This window comes from Pogoniulus pusillus, chromosome 6 (assembly GCF_015220805.1).
Source record: "Pogoniulus pusillus isolate bPogPus1 chromosome 6, bPogPus1.pri, whole genome shotgun sequence".
Lineage (NCBI taxonomy): Eukaryota > Metazoa > Chordata > Aves > Piciformes > Lybiidae > Pogoniulus > Pogoniulus pusillus.
The window spans coordinates 8,939,425-8,962,553 of record NC_087269.1 but is presented as its reverse complement, the minus strand read 5'-3'; the positions used below and the strand labels follow the sequence as shown (position 1 = coordinate 8,962,553).

At 45.2% G+C, this 23,129-nt stretch overlaps 1 protein-coding gene across 2 annotated transcripts in view; it reads left to right on the top strand.

Moving 5' to 3' along the window:
- Positions 1-6,232: 6,232 nt before the first annotated feature.
- The window catches only part of TCF7L2 (transcription factor 7 like 2), a 240,101-nt gene continuing 223,204 nt past the window's right edge, over positions 6,233-23,129 (top strand). For both annotated transcript variants that reach the window (XM_064144371.1, XM_064144370.1), the window contains exon 1: positions 6,233-7,638. The gene's annotated coding sequence lies outside the window, so the exon portion shown is untranslated. The remainder of the gene's footprint in view (positions 7,639-23,129) is intronic.

Here is a 23,129-nt window from a genome sequence, read left to right as displayed (position 1 = left end):
AATTTTCTTGTGACTGGGGGATGGGTGTATTTGATGTGTACTCACTGTATTTGATGTGTACTCATTTCAAAATCAAAAAAAAATAAGAAAGAAGTTTCACACTACTCTTAGGCTGCATATTCTGCACAATGGTTCAGGAAGTCAATGTAAGAAAACTAATTTTGGCCATTAAACATATCCTTTTCCCCCTCCCACTGCTCATTCAAAGAGTGATCACATGCTCCCTGCTGCAAGTTACACCATTATAGAATTTAGATATGGAAGAAAACTATTAGATTAGCTGCTCTACCTACTGATGTGAGATTGTTCCCTGGAGAACCTTATTCATTAGTGGATCACAGCCTAACCTTATGGGCACACTGTGCCAAGACCATCTTGGTTTTGTTCTGCTTTTCCCCCCCATCCTTTCCCTCTAGTTCTAAGAGAACAGCCAAGGGAGCGGTTTGGTGAGGAGCACGGTGGAGAAGATGGAGGGTTTTTAGTTTCATTGTCAGAACGGAGGTCTGGATGCTTGAGTGTGAGCATACTTATGTGGCTGTTAAATTTGTGTACTTGTAACAATTAGTGTCTAAGTACAGAGGACTAGGTGGGGTTGGAGGTAGTCTTACCCTGCATAATTCACTGTAAGATCTTCTGGAGCTGAGTGGTCTCCTGCAGCCAATTACCTTCATGGCTTGCCCTGATTATGCAGTGTCCTCAGATCTAGTCTCCATATTTTGCTTTCACTTTGTTGTGAGCAGATGGAGATAAACTTTTAATTGCTTGTCTGCCAGGGAAGACAGCTTGGCAGCTTGCTGCTCTTCCAGGATGGAAACTTTATATTTCAGTTATTTATTGGTCCAGTCCCATAAAACTCTGAACTTTCCAGGGCAGCTATGGGTACTTGGCATTCCTTATGTCTTTGCCTGGTACTGCGACACTTTCATCTGAGTTTCCTTCTCTGAAATTTTCTTTTGGAGTTTCACTTGCACCTTCTGCACTTGCAATAGGTTGGACATGATGATATTGAAGGTCTTTTCCAACCTGATTAATTCTGTGATTCAGTCCTGGTAGTTTTCTTAGTGATCCCCTCTATCTGGAATACCAGGGAAGACCTCAGCATCAGCCCATTCTCTGGGGTCAGCCGTTTGTGTTTGTCTGCTTTAAACCTGCTACCAAAGCACTTTGATCCTGTTACTTTAGGAAAGCTTACTTATTTCTACCATCTGGAAGCTGCCAGTTCTTTCTCCCCGTTCTGGCTGCTGTGGGTGTGAGCCCTGCTCAGTACAGCAGCTGTGCATTTCCACCGTGGGCCACCCACACATGGACCAACTCCTTCCAGGTTTCACCTACCCAGAGGAGAAACCAAGGTCCAGAGAGGTCTGTCTACAAGCAGACATCTGCTGCCTCCAACGTGGAACCTGTCCTGCAGGTGCCACATTACACAGGAGACCCTGCATCCTTTGGAGATGCACTTGCGGTCCTCTAGAGCTTCCGTTTGGTTGGTGGAGACTGAGAAAAGTGTGAGGAAGGGAGAGGAGCAAAGGCAACCACTTCCATCTTGCAATTTCAAAGTCCTGGTTTCCACCCTCAGAATATAATAAATGGCTGCTGAGTTACTTGACATGGAGCTAAAGTCTGTAGGGTGAATTTTCAGAGCAACGCACAGGAAATTATATGCACAATTACTGTTGTTAACAGAGCCTGGGCATGTAACTCCCTGCACAGCAGGCTGGAAATCTTCCCCATGCATGTTTAATGGGGTTTGGGTTGCTACATTCCTAGGGCTGTGTCCCTTTTCTAATGCCTAGTGTCCTGGATGAAACAAAGGCAGTACTGAGTGTAAAAGAGATTTTATTTTGCTATTAAAATAATATTCTCTTGATCTGCAGTCTCCCTGTAATGCTAAAGAACTTCTTACCTCACTCAATGATCCCTTAACCTTTCTGTTTCTGTGAGAAAGAGAAAAAAAATAAAAAAGGGGGAGAGAAAATCACAGCTTTATTTTTTTTCCCTTCTAAATGTGTTCCACATAGCCTGCTCATCAGTGTTCACACAAATGAGCATGTACGTGTTCGTGCAGGCATCTAGTGATGGATGTTGTTGAAATAAGTGTAGGTCATAACACAGAAAATATTTGTCTAAATCTTACTGTATAAACACTTCTGAGTACATAATACATCTGCACATCATCATAGGAAAATTAACTGTGTGTGCCATTTCACCAATCAGGCATGTATTTAAAACATCTCCCTGCTCAGGAGGTTATTAAGGTGATATTTAAACTGCAGTGTGTTGTACATTAAGGAAGGGTCTGTAGATCTGAGATTGCCTTTTGCCTCTGTGCTGTTTATTCGGTTTTATGTACTGTAGTTGTTTTCCTTTCCCCAAAGAAGGCCATCATCTCCTGCACCTAGACCTGTTGAAATGGGCTTTAATTAGCTTCAATAAAAATTAAATTACTCCTCTGAACCAGCAGTTTTGCAGCTAAAAGGAGCTCATATTTACAGCTGTGCCATCCTATCGAATGACATTTTCTTCTACCCATCCTGTGCTAGACTCTCCAGCCTTCTGCAGAATCTGAAGGCAGAAGGTGCTGTAAACTAAGACTAGAAACACCAAAGTAAAAACACCCACACATCAAATATATATATATATTTTATATATATATATATATATATATATGTATATATATATATATATATATATATATATATATATATATATATACATCAAATACATAGACAAGTTTCTAAAAGGTTTCAATCATTCTAAAATTGCACATGATTGCTCCTCAAAATGCTTTCATCTAAGAGCAAGGGGCGGGGGGGGGGGGGGGGGGAAGTGTAGCTTTCTCAAGTTCTAAAAGCATTGTTGGGGCATGTCTAATAGATTTGTCTAACTCACTGCATCTTGATACATGCAACATGGTTGATTGTATTCTCCTCAGCAGAAATCTTGAAACTGTAAATACTTTTTTTTTGGTAAGTAAATAGTCTCTTGATAATTGCTGAATGAAGTATCTATCATACACCAGCAGTTTTGACTGAAAGAAAAACCCCAAAGTTCAAAACTGTGTCTCTTTTTACTGGAAATGGGCTTTTACTTTTAAACTCCTGTTGTATTTGGAGAGAAGCAATCGCAGGGAAAATGATACCACTACTAATAGGGAACATATTACCTTTCATGTGGGTTTTTTTTTTTCTCTTTTCTTTTCTTCCTTTTCTTTTCTTTTCTTTTTAATGGTTAAGATTTCTTTGTTATTATCTCGGTAGCAAGACTCTCCACACGGTCTTAGGCAGAAAATCAAAATATGCCTTAAAGCCATCATCTTTTAATAAGTATCAAATGTCTTTCAATGAGATAAAAGAATTCTGCAGCATGCTTGCACACACACGTGCACCCACACACGCGCTTAGCTTCGCCATTAATCTTCTTGTATAACTTCTCAACAATGTTTAGAGGGATTGATGGATTGATTGATTGAAGCAAGGCTCATCACAAAGCTTAGGTAATTAAATTTCTAAATGCTACTTTAAAACAAACCAAAAAAAAAAAATCAGTTACATTTAGTCTTTCTACTTGTTGGGGCTCCTTTCTCAGAGGACTTCGGGAGATAGGAGCATCTCCTGTGGCCTCAGATATTTTCATCAGCCAAAACAGAGGTGTTTCTCCAAGCTTCTTTAGCATTGATACTAACTTGGGGAATGAAGTCTTTTTGCCTTGATTTTTCAGGAGTGCAGGATGGAGTGTATTCACACAGCCTAATTCCTGGTAGGTAAAGCTGAGATTTGCACCTTTGAAAGAGGTGCGTGCAGCCTGCCTGACTCTGTTATTGGATGTAAAGGGACTTCATAAAAAGCCAGACTTGTCCCACACAACTTTAGGTGCTTGCCCAGGGGAACTAATCTAGCAGGTTAGTGATCTGAGATGCCTGCCGTGGGCAGCATTGCTACATGGGCGAGATCCCTAAAATTAGACTGAGGAACTACCCGGCCAGTCTCCTGCCAAGGAGGGCAGAGACAAATGCAGCAGTCTTGGTTACTCTGGAGGCGAAAGTGAAGGCAGTCTGGGCTGATGATGATGAGTGGAACAGGTTCAACCTTCTCCTTCGCTGAGCAGTGGAAAGGATGTTGCATGCTCTTAACTCAAGTCTAGCCTTGAACTTCCACCTGTTTGCTGAGAGGAGAGCCATCGAAATGAGATGCATGCCTCTCAGCCCCGCTGCTTACTCGGGACCGCGAGATGCAAAGCGCAGTGCTCCCTTGGTGCTGCTGCAGCGCAGGTGCTTTGCGCTCAGCGTCTCTCCTCGTGATGAGAAGCTGGAGTACTTCTGCCCAACAGAAAGGAAGGGGAGGTGCTGCACTGCAGAGTCCAGAGCTGCTGTGTTCTCCAGTGACTTATTTGTGGCCTTCACGAAGTTAAGTGGGGAAGTTAGGGTTTTTTTTTGTAAAATGGTGCCTCTTGCACCTTGCCTTCAGTGACAAAAAGCTGCAAACTGCCTACATGCCACAGGTTAGGGTGTTAAAGTTGTTCTCTTTCCTAGTGCTCCTTATGACAAATAGTCCTAATTGCTTCTTACTTTCATACTTCTCTGTGCCTCCTGGCTAAGACATCCGCTTGTAGCCTTTATGGTTTGTCCTTTCGGAGCTTGGCCTCAGCTGTGTGTTTTCTGTTCCTTACTAGCTGGACCATCCCTTCCTGTTCCCCATCCCTCTTTGCCTGCAGAGCATTGTGCAGGCACCTGCCAGCTGCTTCAGAGACCAAGCTCCTCATGCTTTTCCCAACAGCTGAGCAACATATTTCCCCATGTTTGCTACACCTGGTGCACAAAGATGCACAGCTTCCCTCTCTTTGAGTAACCCAAAGCAGACGTGCCACATTGAATCTGAAAATAGAAATGCTATCATCAGCTACTTAGAGGAAAGTGCAGGGAAAGGAAAAAGAAAATGAAACCAAATGTGGTGTGTCTCTTTTCTGGAGGTGGGTCCAAATTTCATACCTCCTGAACCAGACCTCCCTTACCATATTACGGTGGTGCTAATTTGAGTTGTGACCTCATGAGTACTTTTTAAAAGAAACCTACATGTTAGTGTTGCAAAAAGGAGACTCCGAAAGCCTTTTAAGTATCTTTCTCATTAATTGCTTGATGCTCTGATCTTGCTTTCTTTTGATTGTTTAATTTTAAAAGAAAGACAAAAGTGAACTGGAAAGCTTTGTTACAAAAAGAAATGTTTTTTAAAATTCTATGCAGCACAAAGCAACAGAGAGAATATAAACGTGGGGGGGTAAATAGTACACAAGCACATAGAGCTGCTCTGCTGGAAGAGCTTCCTCCACCACCCTCAATGGGGTAGCAGAGTGCAGGTAGAATCATCTACCTCAGCCATAGTAAAACTTTGTTTTCTACTTGCTTATGAATTTCTTCAATATTTTTAAATGCTACGAGACACTGAAGTAAAAGGGGGTTTGTAGCTGAGAAGTTGGGATCAAATTCCATATCTGATGGGAGCGTCAACAATTTTTCATTCAAAAGTGACTCGAGGTCACAGATTCCTGTCCTTGGGATGTGTAAAGAGATTTGTTTTTACAGAAAGTAAGTTTGCTTAGCCATCTCTGGAAATCAGGCTCTCTTCACAATGCTCAACACCCCCAGAAAACCTGCCAGAGGCACCCAAAACCATTCTTTACTTTTAAAGATTTTATTCAGCTAACCAGGACAGGGCAGGCCTGAGTTTTGGATGAAAGAAAACTTAGATGAGCAAGGAAGTTATTCCCCAAGGACTGTATTCTCAGTGATACTGTGAGCCAGCCACCCCCGTAGCTTTCAGCATCTCTCATGATCAGACTGGATGTCTTTTGCCTGAGGCTGAAAATCTCTTCCTCTCTAAAACCAAAGAGATGTTGGCTGTGAGTTATGATTAGTAATGGAGTCCATTTGTGGTGAGGTGGGGGAAAGGGGAGATGATGGACCCAGATTCACAAAATTTTATGTGCTGAATATATTTCCAAACAGCCATGCTCTGGCCTGGTTAGTTTTGCAGCTGAAGGGTAAAAACTAAGAGTGCATGGAACAGCAACAGGAGAGCAAACAAGCTCATTACTTGTAATTAATCTGCCTTCTTTGCAAGTGCAGGAGGTTAAAGGATAAATTCAGGGAGTTAGATCACCTGAAAGGCCACCTGAAAGACCAAGATTGGTAGGATGAAGTGCTGTCAGGAGAACAAACCCGAGCGAGCATATTGGTGAGAGTGGGAAGGTGTCCAAGTGCTGAGCATCAGCACCCAACTCCTCTCAGCCGCGGAGCGAGAGAACGGCCGCACGGCAGTGCTGACGAGGGTGTCTGAGGCTCATCCCCACTCAGCTCGCACCGGCGTCTCTGGCTGAACTGCTGAGCAAAACTGTTCCAAACTCGGAGGCCCGGAGAAGGGGTAAGTTGTGTTTGTCCAGGCTCTAATTGCATCCTTGCATTGCTATGCAATTAAATGCTGCCATGGCCCGCTCAAGAGGAGGGAGAGTGCCAGCTCTGTTCCTGGGCAGCCTCGGAGGCTGGAGGAGCTCATGGCTTTCGCTCCAGGGGGTGACCTGCTCAGATGACTCTGTGGCTCTGTTGCCAGCCCTGCTGGCAGTACCGGTCTTCCCAGGATGATGATGTGCTTTCCTCCCGTGGTGTGGTTCTCTTAGCAGGCTGCTAAAAGTTTGAGGAGTTGCACAGAAAATGTAGGGCAAGGGAAAACACAGCAGTTCTTACAGATCCCCTGTACCTTAGGAAAGAGGTGCCTAGAGAAAAATGCAAGCACAGTTTTCCACGGCATTTTGTATGGCTGCTTTCAGTGTGTACCTCAAAAGGAGGCAGTGTCTTGCAGAAAATATGTGATTTTGTCAAGCTACAGAGGGGAAAAGAAGAATTTTGCTCCTGCTTTACAGGTCACTGTAGTTCTGATGTCAAGAATAGCATAACGAAGCAGCACAAGTTCCTGAATGAGAGGAAAAGCAGTGTTTAACCTCCAAATTGGGATGTGCTCCTCGTTTCTACCATGTCCCTTGCTAAATCCCTGTCTGTAGGGGAGAAATGGAAAGAGGGAGGACAGATTTATAACTCCTCGTCTGTGGGATTTCCAGTGCTGGCCTCAATTTCATCAACTGATGTTATGGGGGTCTGAAGTTCATAGAAGGGCTGTAGAAGAAGGAGGCAGAAAAGATGCTCCCTGCGGGCACCAGCTTTTGGTCCTTTGAAAGCTTGCCTTGGTTAACCCTAAATAGGGCACAGCCAAGAGGCTTTTGCAGTTAGGGAGGGAACTCAATAGCAACACCATCAGGAACTTTTTCTGGTTGTTCTTGAGGTCCCAGGTGTGGGCTGTCTTCTGGATTCCTGCAGGTGATCCTTTTTATCTCTGGCCATCCTCCCAGCTTCCTGGGGAGCAGCTGCAGCATATGACTGCTTTTTTTCAAAGCATGTGAGTGGCAGACAGCCCTTGACCAGCCCAGAGGAGCACACGGCCTCCACTGGAGCACATCAGGGTAAAAACTGAGAGAGTAAGCCTGGTTTTGAAGTCTGCACTTCATCTAGGAACCCCACCAAGAGCAAGAGGAGCTCAAGGTCCCTGCACCTTGGAATTCTGTCCTGGGAACCTGGCAACTGGAGCCACTGTACTGCAGGCAAGTAGTCTATGAATTATAGAATCATTTGTGTTAGAAATGACCTTGAGGATCATGGAGTCCAGCCATGAAGAAGCTGTGTGGCCTGACTCCAGTTGTTCCTTGCTTATTCTGTATAGCAGAGCCCTCTTTGGGTTTGTGTGCAATAAGGTACAGAGAGGAAAAAGCAGGTGGGTGAGGTCTGATTCCAAGAGGTGTTGTACCTTGTCTGTTTTTTTGTGGGTTTTAATTATTAGTATCATTTACCAATGTAGACATTTGCATAAGCACAATGCTATGCTGAAAGGAAGAGCTGTGCATTTGTCACCTCTGAGACACCACTGTAGACAGACACAAAAAATACAAGGTTCCCTGGTTGCATCAGCACAAAATGACCTCATATGAACCTAAAAAGTACTCATGGGTGAGGACTCTCAAAGAACAGAACATTTTTCCCAGTGAAGCCTTTCTGTCAAAAAGCAGAGGAAAGGATTTTTCTTTATTCTGGTGGCTAAATTACTGCACACAAAGTTACCACAGTGAAGTGTCTTTGTCATCATTACAGCCTGAGGTAGTGAGAAGATCCATTTCCCTTTGGGAAGATGCTGGTGGCAGTGGGTTTTAAACAGAGATTTATGTTACCTGGAACAAGTAAACTGAGTCTTGGTAGTTGAGCATCTCAACAAATTATTACTTGCAAACTTCCTGAGAACTGAAGTGTCTTGTTGCAGCTTAGCAAAGTTAACACAGGTTTGAAATTATGAAGAAAAGTGTGTTTGGTCTGTTTTAATGTTTTGAGACCCTTTTGCTCGCTGTTTCTCCTGCTGTGTTTTTTCCCAGTCGCATAAATGAGCCAGGCACATGTTTAGATTTGATCCATTTGTCCATCTTGTCCTATCTAAAGTCTCTTCTACATAGGATGAATAGCCAGGACTGGCCTGCTGCTCTACCTGGTTGCCTCTTTTGGAGCACAACCTTTGCAAGGGACTTGATGTGGGGTGGAGTCTGAATTGTCAGGGAAGTGATTATAGTAGAGTTTGCTTTATGGAAAAGACAGGAGGAGAATTCGAAGGAACTGAATGCTATCACCCCCCTCCCCACCCACTGCTGGTGGGCTTTGAGCCTTCTTACAAAGTGCATGTGACTCAGCCTCAGCAAACTCCAGAAGCTGGAGTTCTTCAGTCAGTGTGATCCTTCCCCTTTTGTACCTTTTCCAGAAGACACACACACATCCCAGCCAGTGATTGTATGTCCAGAAGGGCTGAGCTGGGCAACTCTCCAGAGGCAAGGTCAAGTTGCACTTTAGGGAGGGGAGGCAATAAAGACTAAAGAGTGTTTACCTTATGTTTCTCATTCACAGCCTGCCTTAAATCATTTGTAACAGGGGTGGGGTGGGGAAGGGGGACAATGTTGGGATCATGTGCGGCCCGAATGCCAAGAAGTGCTTTTGCCTTCCCTGGAGATGAGCTCCATAGAGCCTTGCAGGGTGTGATCTCTTATTTGGTAATGCGAACACAAGGAGCACAGGCAACCAGAACAGCAATAGCATTAGATCAGGGGATTTGGACTTTGCTGTGGTCCCACACCCAAGTCAGGCACAAAAATACACAAGCATACGTTCACAGATGTGTACAGATGTGCACACACGTGTGCTCACAAAGGCTGTTCTGGTTGAATAGGAGAGAGGGATCACTGTTTCTATCTGATGAGCCACTTTGCAGGAAAGGAGCAGTGTCCTGCAACTGCCTGGACCAGAAACCCAGGCTGTCTGTGGGAGCCTGCATGAGAGCTCTTGTTTGGACTCTCTTTTGCTGTGGTGGTGAAATGGAAGTAGGTGCCTGACTCCCAGTCAGGGCACCAAAGTTCCCCTCTTGTGTAAGGAACTACAGACCTGTCAGCCTGACCTCAGTGCCAGGGAAACTGATGGAGCAGGTTATCTTGGGGGTGATAAGAGCGCACCTAAGGGATGGCAAAGGGCTCAGGTCCAGCCAGCATGGGTTTAGGAAGGGCAGATCCTGCCTTTCTAACCTGATCTCCTTCTATGATCAGGTGACCCGCTTGGTGGATGTGGGGAGGCCTGTGGATGTGGTCTATCTGGACTTCAGCAAGGCCTTTGACACTGTCCCCCACAGCAAACTGCTGGCTAAGCTGTCAGCCCTTGGCTTGGATGGCAACACTCTGTGCTGGGTTAGGAACTGGCTGGAGGGCCGGACCCAGAGAGTGGTGGTGAATGGTGCCACATCCAGCTGGCGGCCAGTCACTAGTGGTGTCCCTCAGGGATCTGTGCTGGGCCCCATCCTCTTTAACATCTTCATAGATGATCTGGATGAGGGCATGGAGTCAGTCATCAGCAAGTTTGCAGATGACACCAAGCTGGGGGCAGATGTGACTGAGTTGGAAGGCAGAAGGGCTCTGCAGCGGGACCTTGACCACCTGGACAGATGGGCAGAGTCCAATGGGATGGGGTTCAATAGCTCCAAGTGCAGGGTGCTGCACTTTGGCCACAACAACCCCATGCAGAGATACAGGCTGGGGTCGGAGTGGCTGGAGAGCAGCCAGACAGAGAGGGATCTGGGGGTGCTGATTGATACCTGCCTGAACATGAGCCAGCAGTGTGCCCAGGTGGCCAAGAGAGCCAGTGGCATCCTGGCCTGCATCAAGAATGGTGTGGTCAGCAGGAGCAGGGAGGTCATTCTGCCCCTGTACTCTGCACGGGTTAGACCTCACCTTGAGTACTGTGTTCAGTTCTGGGCCCCCCAGTTTAGGAGGGACATTGAGATGCTTGAGCATGTCCAGAGAAGGGCGACGAGGCTGGGGAGAGGCCTTGAGCACAGCCCTACGAGGAGAGGCTGAGGGAGCTGGGATTGGTTAGCCTGGAGAAGAGGAGGCTCAGGGGAGACCTCATTGCTGTCTGCAACTACCTGAGGGGTGGTTGTGGCCAGGAGGAGGTTGCTCTCTTCTCTCAGGTGGCCAGCACCAGAACGAGAGGACACAGCCTCAGGCTGCGCCAGGGGAGATTTAGGCTCGAGGTGAGGAGAAAGTTCTTCACTGAGAGAGTCATTGGGCACTGGAATGGGCTGCCCGGGGAGGTGGTGGAGTCGCCGTCCCTGGGGCTGTTCAAGGCAAGGTTGGATGTGGCACTTGGTGCCATGGTCTAGCCTTGAGCTCTGTGGTAAAGGGTTGGACTTGATGATCTGTGAGGTCTCTTCCAACCCTGATGATACTGTGATGCTGTGAATTGTTAAAAAATAACCCACAGACTAAGACCCAAACTGTATTACTCTGCACAAGCAGATTTGCAGCATTGGCTGGACTACAGTTCTAAGACAGCTTTTGCATGTGGGTGCAGAATAAGCAGGTACCATTTTGAACTGATTTGTTTAAAGGCTCATGCGTAAACCCCAGCAAGGGATGACAACAAAAGCAAAGTGAAATCACCACCAGGACTGAGCATTTAGGAGTCTGAATGGGTATTGATTTGAGGAGAATATTCTAAAGTTTGCATTACCCTTTGAAAAGTGCTAATGTAGTTCTTGTCACTTTAAATTAACTTTAGATAAGAGGGACTGACAGAAACATGAAGATGTGTGAACTATATTTGACTGATATTCTGTCAAATATTGCATGGGGTTATGATCCACAACTTTTCCCATCTGCTGCTCAAACCTGAATCCTTGAATGCACAATGGATTAATTACCATATTTTGTTCTGATTTCACTTAGTAGTATAAGAGACTGTGAATGTTAAATGTACCCTTACCTGCCTTCTTTTTCTAAGGGTACGGTGTGTGAGGAGGAGACAGGAGGGATCCTTTAGCAGTTTTTCACACCTGTATATAATGATTTGCTGAGAGCCCTTCTTCTCACATAATTAGATTCCCAGAAGTTATCCAGAGTAAGCTGGAATTCAGAATTTCATTTACTCCTTTCCTTGTGAGAAATAAAAGCAATCTCGCGTGTTTCATCCACTGCAGTTTACCAGCAGCACTATAATTGTGTGAGGCTCTGCCATTCGCTATCCTTGCAGAAGGATGTGGCATGGAGCAGTGGAGGTCAACGGTTTTGACTGATGTTCTGTTTCCTAGAAGGCGTGACATTGATTCCCCAGCACCACCTGCCCATCCCAACAACTCAGACACTGACACTCGTTAAATTAGCCTGCCCCTTTCTGCAGCTGGACGCTCAGGAAGCTGGATCTCTTAAATTAAAGGTCTCTTAGAAAACAGGAGCAGCATTAACTTGCCAAAAGTCCCCTGATGTCTCAGTGACAAAACTCAGATGCCTTTGGTACTGTGCTAGTTTGAAGCTAGCTAGAATGTTTTGGTGAGAAGAACTAGATCACAGGCTGTGAAAGGAAAACAATGGTGATGTCTACTTTGCTCATAGGCTTGCTGAGTTGTGTAAGAATAAGAATCAAAACATAGATAAGGGAGTCTTGCTTCTGCTGGGGAACTGGCTGAGCTGCATCTCTAACCTCACCCTCCATTTCTTTTCTAATCCACTTTGCTTCCTAACTCCTTGGCCAAACCTCCATTCTTCCTTGGGACTGGGGTAAGGTTGAGAGGGGTAGGGGGAAGGTGAAGGGGCGGTTGAGAACCCCTCCTGGGGACTTAGGTTTCTGGAAGGGGAGTTGTGTTTCTGTATTACCTTTTATCTTGTATATTTCTGTATATACTGTAAATATCTGCTTGTTTATTGTGCTACCTGTAAATATAAGCTTCATTCAGATTTCCAGAGCCAGCTGAGTCTAGTCTCAGAACTAGGCAGGGAACACCACAGGTACAAACTCTTTTCCTTCTCACATCCTCTTCTTCTTACACTATTTGGATAAGCTGAGATATCTTAACTTCCAGCTGAAGGAAATAATGTCCACTTTAGCTGACATACTGGAGAAGTAAACCCCATTAATAGCCAGTTCCCTCATTTTTCAGTCTCCTTAACCTATATGCTGCTTGAGTATTTTTTCTTTAAGAAGACACTGCACATTGCAGTGACATCCTGGGTTATATTCTGGCACCACACCACTTAACAAATAGGAAGCATTTCTGTGGTTGTCTTGTTGACTCTTGTATTCCTGTGTCAGGGAGAGAGGGTGGTATATTCAGAAACAAGCAAGCTTGATGATGCTGTGAAAGGAAGACTGAACATAGGAGGTTAGGCAGACTTGTAAGACAGAGTGATAAATCTAACCCTTCTTACAGTGAAGTCCCTCCTGGAAGAACTTCATATTAATACACTTGAGAGTAGCTGTGCACCCAGTCCTGTCTTTTATGTTTTGTCAGGTTGTCAGATTTAAAAGTAACATTGCCTTTCCCAATACTCAAATATTGCATGGATCCCCTCATATGTATCCATAGCCATTCCTCTGTACTATTTTTTTTCCCAGTAAAAACTGTTTTTTGTATCATTGTTCTTTATTCAGTCATTTTCTTATGAAATCTCCAAGCCTTGATTTTGGGATTTTTTTGGTCCTCCTTCTGTAATTACCAAAAGTGGGGCACAGGAAGAGAAATTCCTACGTAAGAAATTTTGTTTGTGAGCAGTGTCAACTATGAAGGTGCAATCTTATCATAGAATCAAGCAGGTTGGAAGAGACCTCCAAGATCATCCAGTCCAACCTAGCACCCAGCCCTATCCAATCAACTAGACCATGGCACTAAGTGCCTCATCCAGTCTTTTCTTGAAGACCCCCAGGGACGGTGCCTCCACCACATCCCTGGGCAGCCCATTCCAATGCCAATCACTCTCTCTGTGAAGAACTTCCTCCTAACATCCAGCCTATACCTACCCTGGCACAACTTGAGACTGTGTCCCCTTGTTCTATCACTGGTTGCCTGGGTGTATAGGGTTAACACTCCTGGGGGAGTGACCCTGAACCTGACCCTAGGGGTCTTGGCCCCTCCTCAGGGGTGGGCCACACTCCAGGTGATGGTTAGCCCACTCCCCCCACTTCTTGTGGTATAAAAGAGACAGGAGCTTCCCTGCTTCTGGGTCTTTTTTGGTATGTGGCATCTCTTCCTTGGTGACCAGAAGAGTCATGTGCCCACCGAGCTAAGAACAGTTCACCTTTGTGTTTCCAGTCCAGGTCAATCTGGCAGATGTGGGCAGCCTGGTCAGCTTGGTGGTTATGCTGCTGTTCTTCAGTGGCTCTGCTCTTTGGGATGTGAGCACTGATGTGTCGGATCTTAACTGTTTTTTTGTCCAGGCGTGCAGAAATGTCTTGCCAGAGATCAGCAGCCCAAATAGGCTTCCCTTTTCTCTGCCAATCATTTCTCTTCCACTCCTTCAGCCACCCCCATAAGGCATTTGCTACCATCCATGAGTCGGTGTAGATGTATAGCATTGGCCACTGCTCTCGTTCTGCAATGTCCAGGGCCAGCTGGATGGCTTTCACCTCAGCATACTGGCTGGATTCGCCTTCTCCATCTCTTGCCTCTGCAACCCTGCGTGTAGGGTTCCAGACGGCAGCCTTCCATCTCCGCTTGCTGCCTACCAGGCGGCAGGATCCATCTGTGAAGAGAGCATATGCCTTTTCCTCCTCAGGGAGGTCACTGTATGGGGGGGCTTCCTCGGCACGGGTCACTGCCTTCTCTTCTGCTGGTTTTCCAAAGTCAGTGCCCTCTGGCCAGTTGGTGATGACCTCTACAATGCCTGGACGCTCGAGAGTCCCCATCCTAGCCCTCTGAGTTATCAGAGCCATCCACTTACTCCAAGTGGCATCTGTGGCATGGTGCGGAGTCGAACCCTTCCCTTTAAACATCCAAGTCAGGACTGGAAGCCTTGGAGCTAAAAGGAGTGGTGACTCCGTCCCAATCACCTCAGAGGCAGCTCTGACTCCCTCATAGGCAGCTAGGATTTCTTTCTCTGTGGGGGTATACTTGGTCTCTGAGCCTTTGTACGCCTTGCTCCAGAACCCGAGTGGGCGGCCTCTTGTCTCATCAGGAGCTTTCTGCCATAGGCTCCAGCTAGGACCATTCTCACCGGCTGCTGTGTAGAGAATGTTCTTAATCTCTGGGCCAGTTCGAACTGGTCCCAAGGCCATGGCATGGACCACCTCTCGTTTGATCTGGTCAAATGCCACCTGCTGCTCAGGTCCCCACCCAAAGTTATTCCTCTTTCTTGTAACGTCAAAGAGGGGTTTCACAATTTGACTGTACCCAGGAATGTGCATCTTCCAAAAGCCCACAAACCCCAGGAAGGATTGTGTCTCCTTCCGGTTAGTGGGTTCCACCATAGTGGCCACTTTATTCACCACATCCATAGGGATGTGGCGTCGGCCATCCTGCCATCGAACTCCCAGGAACTGGATCTCTCTGGCAGGCCCTTTCACTTTGCTTCTCTTAATGGCAAAACCAGCATCCAACAGGATATTAATGATCTTCTCACCCTTCTCGAAGACCTCCTCTGCTGTCTCACCCCATACAATGATGTCATCGATGTACTGCAGAGGGTCAGGTTCAGGGTCACTCCCCCAGGAGTGTTAACCCTATACACTGGGAGAAGAGGCCAACCCCCACCTGGCTACAGCCTCCCTTCAGGTAGTTGTAGACAGCAATGAGGTCCCCCCTGAGCCTCCTCTTCTCCAGGCTAAACAACCCTAGATGTCTTTAATTCAGAGAGAAGAAGAGGATGGAGAAGGTCTTGTAATGACAGGATAAGGAGTAATGGGTTTAAACTGGCAGAGAGGAGATTTAGACTAGCTCTTAGGAAGAAGTTCTTTACAGTGAGGATGGTGAAACACTGCAACAGGTTGCCCAGGGAGGTTGTGGCTGCTCCCTCCCTGGAAGTGCTCAAGGCCGGGTTGAGCAACCTGTTCTAGCGGGAGGTGTCCCTGCCTATGGCGGGGCATGGAGGTGTGGAACTAGATGATCTTTGAGGTCAGTTCCAACCTAAACCATTGTATGATTCTATACTCTGTGAGGCTAGGGAGGGTAAAATGGGACTTTAAATACTCTTGGAATATACTATCAAGTGCTTACTCTTTGGTTGGAAGGTAGTCTTTAGACTGAGTGCATTAATGTCTTCTTGCAACAATAACCATAGGTGAATGGCTACCAATATTAGCAACAACATAGCTGGTAGCTGTAGAACACCTAAAGGAAGCAGTAACCTTTCAAGCTGTGCTAAGAAGCACTCTGCTGCTGATGCTATCCAACACCAGCAAATCTTCAGGTGGGATTTTGGAAAACACTCATCATTAAACTCACCCTGCTTCTGCAAAGTCAATGCCACTGAAAGCTGATGCCTTAAACTCTCTCCTGGGGGGGTCAAAGGAGAAACCTCCCATTTTAGGGCAGCTTCTTTTCTTCTCTTCATCTAGCTAGCATCTGGCCTAGTTTAATAATCTTTGTTCTGAGTGGTGTAAGGTCATTAGCAAAACCTTAATGGGGACAAGGGTTGCAACACTGGAACTCTATTTAGGGAATCCGCTCCAAAAAGAAAAGGTATGATGTTTCTTTAGACCATCTTGCAAGTGACATAAAGATTAATGAGGGATAGACAAATGCCCTTGCTCCAAAGTCAGCAAAAAATAGAAGGTTCTGTTTAAACTTTTCAAAATGAATTATAGTCAGGTGCTGACTATCAAGAAAATAAATGAAATCTAAGTTGAAGACTCTGGAATAATTCTCTGGGTCTTTCCCCAGACCTGTCATTCTCTTTCCATGGATATTAATTTTAAGGGGTATCAGAATCTGCAAATCCACACATCCTGAGCTTGTGAGGCAAATTGAGGACTCGGAAAAGATCACTTAGGAGCTGCACAGGTAGCTGCATATTTAGAAAATGCTACTATTTCAACATGATAATGGATTCAGGAGGGGAAAAATATTGGGGTTTGTACACTTCTTTTAGAGAATCCAGATTTACCTTTGGGACCTAATAGAAGAAAGATCTCCTGCGGTGCAAGCATCTTTATGCTCAGGATGAAGGCTAATTGCTGGAAGTATCAAACACAGATTTTTACCTTATCAAGGCAGTTTGGCTCCATTTAAATTGTTTAGTCAAAGCAATTCAATATTATGTTCATCTGTTGTCTTGCAAAACTGCAAGTTGTGGGCAATACAAATGTGTTTACCATGTGAAAAGAGGTCAGAATAATTTCACAAATGCTTAGTAGGGCAAATCAGAAGCAGGTGAGAATGAAAACCAAGTAATGGCCCATCGTTGCTGCTTATTTTCAGAGCACACCATTGGAACACCATAGATCAGCTTCACTGTTGTGCTCCAGAACATGTTCTACAAGCTTGGCTTTTTTCTTTAACCCTAGTTTAACCTAAGTGTATGGTGTTTGTAAATGTAGAAAGACCTGGTGTTAGCCAGCAATTCTTAAGCAATGAAGTCCCTTCTTTAAAGTGGAGTTAACATATTGTCCTCTGTCTACCAAGAGATAGGGTCAAGAGCTCTACTGTTTGGAGAATGCATTTTTAGCTGTCCTTGTGTCGTGAAATGTTTTGTTAGTGTCACATTTCCAAATGAACAATTGTTTTCTTTTTCAAAGAGAAAGCTGGTCCTGCTGAATTCCATCCTCAAAGTGCAAGTAAACTCTTAGGCGATGACCAATGGCCAAGGCCACACATGCGAGTTTATACGTGGAGACCAAAACCAATAAATGCTCCCATGAGTGACTCTGGAGAGAATTCTGACTATTTCTTCCCTTCCTCTCTTGCCTCAGAAAAACAGCATGCACTCTGGCAAAAGAGGAACCACAACATGCACAGAATCTCAACAAGATCCTGGCATCTGATTCCCACTAGGTTTACTGGCCTCGGAGTTGGGTACTTACTGCCCAGAGGACTAGACAGTAGGTTCATTCCTTCTCCTGAAGAGGTACAAAATGAGGCATTCCCTCTGCATGTTCCTCTGGCCCATGGCATGACATGCAAAGTGGGTTTGGAGCACACCACTCACTGCAGAGCCACAAAGATGCTTGTGCTCAGGCACTGTCTGCTGGCTACTCACACTCTGTGCTCATTTAAACCCCACTGTCATGTGGACATTCGTGAAACCAATTGAGTACAGGTGGGTTTTGCATTGGAAATGGGTGAAAACATGTTTTCTGTGCAGCTTGTATAGGAAGGCTTGTGTCCAGCAACCTCATTACTTTATCACATTGCTCTTGCTAGCACAATGTGCCAGCATCAGCTCTGTACTGGGATTAGTAATGTTATTTCCTCACCTCTCTTCTAAATTGAAGGGGGACCATGTCCACACTGGAATTTTCTGCATGATCTCCATCTGTGCTTGCACAGAGGAGATAAGAGCAAGTATAAACCTCAGTTCTTGGGCTTTTGAGGTTGATTGTACCTCAGCAGCATGCTGCTGTGCTCAGAGCATCCATCTTAAGTCCCCTAAAGACTCTAAGAAAGAGTTGTGGCACTTGTGCAACTGAAGATGTTTTTATACCTTTCAACAGGGCTTTCTCCAGATGAGCTGACAGTCCCTCTTCTTTTAAAAAATATATGAAGGTAGAAATGATGTTTCTTGTCAGCATCTTGTAAAGAGAGAAATCTTAGAGGTAAACCAAAGTGCTTTCTGTTAGATGTTCTCCTGGGTTTCTGCAGCCACATTATTATTTGGAAGACCTCTCATATGTTTATAGAAGAAAAGGAATTTGTGAACTTGTTTCCTGTGACATCTGCCAGAGAACCCCAGGACTGACTCACAAGGTAGGGTAGAACTGTTGAGTAACAAACACCTTTCACTGAAGACCACAAAGGGAAACTGAACTATAACTTGTAGAAAGACCTTCCCAATCCCTGTTTCTGTTCTTCCTTTTACAAACAGAATTGTGCCTACCATTGCTTTGCTTTTCTACCCACAGTTGTTCTGCAGTGTGCTCTAGACTCTCTGCTGTACCAATCCTTGTCACCTGGTCCCATGCCCATGTTGTCAGGGACTCTTCCATTCATGCCAGTGACTTGTCTGTCCCTGAGCTTCTTTGCACTCTTGTCATCTTCATTTTTTCAGATCATCAAAAACTGACTTGGCCATCTACTGGGAGCACAGTTTCTTATCAGCTACCAATCTTTGTTGGATCTCTTCATGCCCTTCTAGATAGCTGTTGGTTCTCTTCATGCACCACTCTCTCTCAGTGCAATCATCAGCTTTTTTTCTCCCTACTATAAGATTATTGCCAATCTTCTGCTCTGAATCTCCCAAAGATCCACCACCCTCATGTCATGTTTCAGACTTTCTGTGGTGGACATTCCATGGTCATTTGGTGACCATTCTGTGATCAAGCTGCCTTTCTCCGTTACAAATCCATTCTGTCCTTGCTTAGCTCTAGTTTTAACAAGCCAAACAACTGTATTGCTCCTGTGTGAGAACACCCTAATAACTGCCATCTAACTCTCTCTGGAAACTTATCTTTTTCTTGCATAGGACTTCACCTTTTCTGGTTAAGCTCCCACCTGTAACAACTACTCTAAATATCTCCTGTCAGTATCCCAGCTGACATCACCTCTTTTCATATTTTCAGCCTCTTTGATCTGTCAGATGCCTAAAATGCAGATAAACAGACCCCTCAGCTTCAGGAAAGGCTACACTTGTTTTCTTTCTCTTGCGTCTTGTTCTTGAGCGATTTCATCTGTGGTCGATTTCAGCTACCACCTTTGATTCTCTGATCCCTCTTTCTTCTGTGTTTTGTTTCCTTCTGGGTTATAATCTCATAATGTCTGTGTGATATCACTTGATGGTGTCCAATGTTCAGCACAGGTTGGACTTGTGCTGAGCTGCTCTCTCAGTACCTTGACCCTGTATCTTTGTTGACCTTTGCATAACTTCTCTGAGAGATTCTCCTCCCAGCTAATAAGCTTGTTAAAGCTCTTACCTAACTACATCACCTCTTTCTCTAGTCTAAGCCTATCTTCTCTCATACTTATTCTGAGTGCTGCTCATCTTTCATCACATTGATCACATCAACTTTCTTTTTGCCTTCTTCCACTACAGTATCATCAGGGTTGGAAGAGACCTCACAGATCATCAAGTCCAACCCTTTACTTATCTGCTGTAGCAAGCAGCAGTGCCTTGCCTCCACCTTCAGTGTCAGCCTGTCCACCCATTTCCTGTTGTCCATTTTTCTCAAAACCCACTCTGGTTCCAGCTGGGCCAAGATGTCCATGTCCATAGCTATACTTTCATGCCAGATACCACAGCTCCTAAGAGTTCTGCATGCTTGCTGCTGAGCTGTCCTTCAAGAATCTCCCTTAGGGTTGTGCTTTGACAGGCTGACATTCTGTGATGACCACTGAAAACTCAGCTGCACTGAGGTCACTCTCCATCCCATTGGCACTCTAACTCTTTCCCCACGTTTCCACATTTCTCTGTAGCTCTCTTGACTCTGGACTGTAAACTCTTTATTGTTATTCTCTTTTTGTGCAGAGCCTTTCTCTGTGGGCTCCTAGTCCATGACTCTCGAGGATATGTCAATGCACTCGAGTAACAGGGGACATGAATACTGCAACCAAGCCAAAGCTCTCGGAAATCTTTGTGAGTCAGGGCGCTCAGACTCTGAACCTAGCTCCAGCCACAAGTTTTGCAACTGGCCTGCGACTGTGCAAAGGCTTTGTGTCAAATTCCTATTGAAACAGACATGAAATTGAGGGGTGGGGCTGGAATCTGCATCCAAATTTCACAGCTGTAGGTCACCTCTCAAGCACAGATATTTGGAAGATGGTGAGGGCTATGCTGTAAGCGGCTGCGCTGACGATGAGATATTGCCACTATGTTTTTTGCTGCCTGTGTTTTTGAAATGCTTGCTACAAGGACAGCTGTGAGGCAGATGCTGTTCTGAGTTCAGATGTGGAATGTTACAGGGTCACTCTGCTTACCTTATCATAAAAGAGCATGCGTTTTTGTGCTCTTTATGTGCTGGAAAACAAATCCATGACAAATACTGTATTGTGTGCAAGGGCTGGGGGTGGGGGAGAAGAAGGGAAGGGTATCTTGTCCTTAGGGGCTGCTGGTGCTAGGCACCACAAAAGAAAGCCCTGTTTGTCAGCCACACTTACAGATAAAGGCCCCAGCACAAGGCACCTGCAGGATCTTAAGGATTGCTCGGTGGGCAAATAGTATACCAGGGGCTGGGGTTTCTTGCCTGCCATGCAGAGACAGGAGGAGTGGTGGAGCTGGGCTCTTGCAGCAGGGCAGTCCAGGGGGAACTGCTGTCACGGGGTGAGAAGTTCTTAGGTTCTTTTAAAGGATTTCTGCAAGAGGCAGAATACAGTGTGGTCCTAGCTTTACATCTACGTGACTACACACAGAACAGTATTTCCTGAACTGGTGATGGCTTGTGTTACAGGATGATGGTGCTGCCAGCTGGGCAAGCTGAGGGTCTGAATCTGGAAACTGAATTTTGCATATAGAGGGAGTTGAAGCTGCTTAGAGGAGAGATAAAGATCATTAGAGAGGACATAATGTGAGTGTGAAGCCTACTGAGACACGACAGGAGGTGGCAGAACCAGAAAGCGGTGAGGAAAGTGGAAGCTCATGGGGCCAGAGTCTGCCGGTAGGGGAGCTGGGCTGCTAGGACCACTGTGGGCACATTGACAAGGGTGTGAGTGGTGGTAGGGATGGCAGAGTGAGGAAAGGCTTGTAGCAAGGCCAGCATGAGGTTAGGGAGAGGGCAAAAGAGGCAGAAAAGCAGGAGAGATTTAAAAGCCAAAAGAAGAAATACAGAGAATTTTTCTGGACCTGGTTCTTTTCTCCACCATGAATAAACTTTGAAGACTGGAGGAATCCTTTGCCTCTTACTTCCCCATGTCTGCCTTTCTGTTGTCCCCAGGTCTTGGAAAATCGGGTTGAGCTATGTGAGGGAGGATAAGAGAAAGAATGGAAGAAGTCTTATAGCATTGGAATCCCACCAATTTGTCTGGGCAGCTGTTACTGCTGATTATGTATGCAATATTCATGCATACTACATTTCCCATGTTAGCTGCATCATTTGGAGCCTGCAGTTGCAGACAAAAGGGTTTGGGCTGTGTTCTTTCAACTTCAACTTTGTCACAGGAAAAGCTGCAGATTCCAAGGCATAGAACAGACAAGAAACAGTGCAAATGGAGACTCATACCTGCTTGCTTGTCTGCTTAATATATCTGTCTACCCCTTGTACTTAGTTTCTTTTGCATTAGGGTCTCTACACCTGTACAGGTTGAACACTGAACATACTTGGCACAGGGATGAACATGGAAATGTTGCCCACTGCCTCATTTGCACACACACTTGCCAAAGCAAATGCAGGGTCGTATTCTGATGCTATTTGATGCACAGAACTCTTATGCAGGACTTTCATTGGCTCCTAATGAAAAATATCAGTGGAAAGATTTGACTCTTTTCAAATGGAGCAGGCAGTAGTAGAAATTGCATTATTGTTGCTGTGCACATAAGATAAATCCTCTGGTTTTTCCTGGTTCCCTTTTTTGCTGTCATGCCCTTTGGACTGTGCTTTTTTTTCACCCCTGCTGTACCTAACTAGCATCATGCTTTCAGTAAAGGTGCAGTAAACCCATCCAGGGCAGGGGTGTCTGGTTGCCTTTTTAAACACGCTTATAAATATTAGTGTTGATTATTTACATGTGAGCTCTCTGTGTGGTGTGTCTTAAGGTATATGACAAAAATTCAGGAATAAAGTAAAGGTGTTGTTAAATGTGTGGGGATACCATCATTATACCTGCAGGTAAAAATCGCTGTCTGGAATCACCTCATAGGGATGTGGACAGAAAGAAACTGCTAGTTTGTCTGCTGGTTTAGATGATGCTCTATTGCTGAGCTACTAAATAAATCCCCTTTTGCCCTGCACTGCCTCCAGCAAGCCCTTAGTTTTCCCCACTCTGTCTTACCCACACTGTTTCTCTATTTTTCCTCATAATCTCAGCCCTGATTCTCTTTTTGCCGTTCTTCTGAATGTAGAAGTCATGACCTTTGTGGTTTATAGGCCACAAGAGACTGAGCTAAATGTGTTAGCACAGAGTCAAAACAAGTAATAGCTGGCCAATTAAATTAATAATCCATATTGTTACAATGTTTAACCACGGCTGTTTCCTCAGTGGTCTGTTTAAATCACAGCCAAGTCCTGACCTATTAAAATGAATAACTGGAATTATGAGAAACTCCATTTAATAAACACAGCAAGGAACGCAACACAATCAGCATGAAATATTTATTACCACTTGAAGCAGCAGCTAGTTGAGATTTAAGATTGGATTAACGAAGGGGTTTTAATTTCTGGCTAAGGGTAGAAAGCTTAAACCTGGAACGTTTCCTCAATTTCCTGGTCTGGCTTTGCAATGGGCAAGATTGGCGATGGGAGCGCACGATTCGATTCATGCCTTCCCCTTGCACAGCTCTCTCCGGACACGTTCGATGCAGGAGGAGATCAAAGCAAGCAGGCTCCAGACAAGTGGCTCAAGTGGCTTGAAAAAACTCAGGGGAATAAGGGCTGGAGCACTAGACATGAGCCTTTGGATTTTAAAATGAGCACTCCTGCCAACCGCCGTCCTACGGAGAGCAATGTT